The sequence below is a fragment of the Taudactylus pleione genome, unplaced genomic scaffold (assembly GCF_031769625.1).
Source record: "Taudactylus pleione unplaced genomic scaffold, aTauple2 ptg000959l, whole genome shotgun sequence".
NCBI classification, from domain to species: domain Eukaryota; kingdom Metazoa; phylum Chordata; class Amphibia; order Anura; family Myobatrachidae; genus Taudactylus; species Taudactylus pleione.
This window is the reverse complement of record NW_028285360.1, coordinates 6,657,525-6,660,490: the sequence shown is the minus strand read 5'-3', so window position 1 is coordinate 6,660,490 and position 2,966 is coordinate 6,657,525. Positions and strand designations below refer to the sequence as shown.

The 2,966-nt window shown below is 39.4% G+C and overlaps 1 pseudogene; it reads left to right on the top strand.

The window, feature by feature from the left end:
- The first annotated feature begins 1,531 nt into the window (after positions 1-1,531).
- On the top strand, positions 1,532-1,649 carry LOC148473209 (5S ribosomal RNA; annotated as a pseudogene).
- Positions 1,650-2,966: the final 1,317 nt, after the last annotated feature.

The window sequence follows — 2,966 nt, the reverse complement described above, 5'->3', positions numbered from 1 at the left end:
CAATGCTCAAAATACTTCCCTAATTGTCCCCTTAGGATAGATAGTGGCCAATTCCTTGTGATAATTTGACTCACTTGACTACAACTACCAGCAAGCATTGCGACCACACTGACTCCTCTCATTGGCTAACTGGACTAAGTGGTACTTTGATAGCGGAGACTTAGTTTTGATAGCGGTGATGTAACACTATAATACAGTTCATTAGTAATAATGCTCCGGACATGTGGGCGGAGTTGCTGCTATCGATTGATACATGGATATTCTATTTTATTTGATTTAGTGTTTCTGTTTGATGTCACGGTCCCTTTGTACCAGGAGTTTGCTTGTAGATGACATGGGTTTCCGTTTTTGTCCCCCTAGGGTATTAAGTGGTCATTTCGTGGTGTTACTTATTTGACTACAATTACCAGCATACACTGCGGCCGTTCTGACCCATCTTATTGGTTAACCGGATCAGGTGTTGTTTGGATAAAGCATATCTCTGTATATGGGGGTGGAGTTACGACCTTGACTAGCGCCGACTTTCAGCGTATATTGGGATTGGATCTGGGAGTTTGTGACGTATACACTACACATGTTTAAATAACACTGCCAATTGCTATGAAGTTCACAGAGGTGAACAAGCCTCAACATGGGCGAAACGCGCGTCCTCGGCTGATGACTAATCTGCTAATGTTTTTTTGAGACCAAGTCAGTGCACGGACGGGACTCATTATCACTCCACACTGGTATCGTATGTTACTGACAGATGTTCTGTCTGACTAGCCTTAATCAATACTTATCTTATTTTTATATGCTCATCTCCACTTGCTATTAGGGGAGCAAATACTTCTAGCTTATATTTTTCTTTGTCAGCTTGTGGTATCTACATTTTATCAGTATATCTATACACTGCCTATGGTTCATTGTATTTATTCAGCCAACAGCTGATTAATTGGTCTGACAACCTTATAATTTTGATTAGGTTGCAACATATGGATAGATCAATAAATTTGGTTAGCTGATTATTGAGGCTGTAATTGCTATTTGATGAACTGGTATATATATGATGTTTCTTTCTTTATGCTGACTAAATGTTAATTTTTCTTGCTCTAAAACCTAAATTTGTACTCTTGATATGTATGTGGGATATTTAACCCTAGTATTCTTTATCCAGTTTAAACAGGGTGTTGATATCCTATATGCTGAGTACATATATGTAGCTTAAAATACATTTGGGGGTTGCTCTCAATTTAATTTGATTAACATACGAAGTACATTTACCAATGTCTCTTTTCTTCTTTTTTTCTTTCATTGCTTAATATTATTTGATTTAGGATTTCTATCATATGTGCTGCACATCGATGTTATCTTCAATACTCTCAGTTATACTATTTACTATGTTATGTGTGCATCACTAGTAAGGTATGCTGTTGCATTCCTTCTTTTGAAATTTATCACCTATCAATTGGAAACAGTCCTACATTTCTTCTACAAGTATATGTCATGTGCAAAGGGCAGATCCCCAAGTACTTACAGTGACACCAATTAAACCTACAGTCATATTTTACTGATCATGCCCAAACCCGTCTGATCTTGGAAGCGATACGGTAAAAGCCTGGTTAGTACTAGTATGGGAGACCGTCTAGGAAGACCTGGTACTGTAGGATAAAAATATTTGCACTGTTTTATTGGGGTTAATAGGACGGTACATGGTGTTACTTGTATACCAATATCTATGGTATTTACCTATTTCATTATAGTATATTCACTACTTTTCTTATGTGGTATGTGAATTGCAGAAATTGTCCTAATAAATATTTTCGCCAATCTATTTATATTTGTTATTATTGGTACCTCTAAACACTATTTTAATACTTATAAAAAAAGTTAATTTTTTAAAATGTAATACCTTTGAACAATTCTTCTAAGTGTGCCCCAACAAAGAGCCTTACTTTTCTCTTTGTGTTTGAATATATACTGTTTTAGGCTGTGGGAGCACCACCAACATTGAGTTATGATGATTTCTATCTATAAATGTAATATGGTTGGTTATAATATTTTCTAGTATTTTCTAAAAAAATTTTTTTGCTTCTGTGCGGAATCTCTCCCTTTTCCTTTATACGCTGTTTTAAAACTGTCAGTCAAAGCTGCCAATCATCGGTGGCTTTGACAAACTGACGAATAGTAAATACACTGAAGTGGCAAAAGTCATAGGAAAGCAGTATGCAAAGGTAATGGTAGGTGGCATCACCATACTGTGAGGTCTTGGAAATGCCCAGACCTGCATCAGTTGTAATTTGACATTTCATGAGTCAATTTGAACACCAGCTAGGCTGCACATAGCAAAGCAACGTGAATCGGAGCCATGGTAGCGTGTGCCCGACAGATAGGACATTCCATTTCCGAAGTTGTGTGGACATTCAACATTCCTCGATCTTCGGTGTCACATGTGTACTGGGAATACCTCATGGAAGGCATTACCACCCACCGTGGACAGAGCAGTGCTTAATGATTGTGACCAGTGGCATCTGGGCAGAATTGTTCGTGGTAACAGACTAGCTACACTGGCTCAAACCACTTCCACATTCAAGGCAGAATGTACCAGATGCATATCCAGCAGGTCAGTGCAGCGTTCTTTAGCTTCCATGGGATATGGGAGCAGAAGACCCACCAGTGTGTCCCTGTTAACACTATGACACTGGACACAGCGCCTCACCTGGGCTTGTGACATTGATAATTGGACCCTGGAGGACTGGCAACATGTGGCGTGGTCCGATGAGTTACGGTTCCAGTTGTTTCGGGCTGATGGTAGGGTTCTGGTGTGGTGCAGCTCCATGAGGCCATGGATCCAAGTTGTCAACAAGGCACTGTGCAGGCTGGTGGTGGTTTCATAATGGTGTGGGTGTGTTCATGTGGCATGGGTTCAGTCTGCTTTCCATCTGAACACTTAGTTGACCAATAACCACTATGTTGCATTTCTTGTC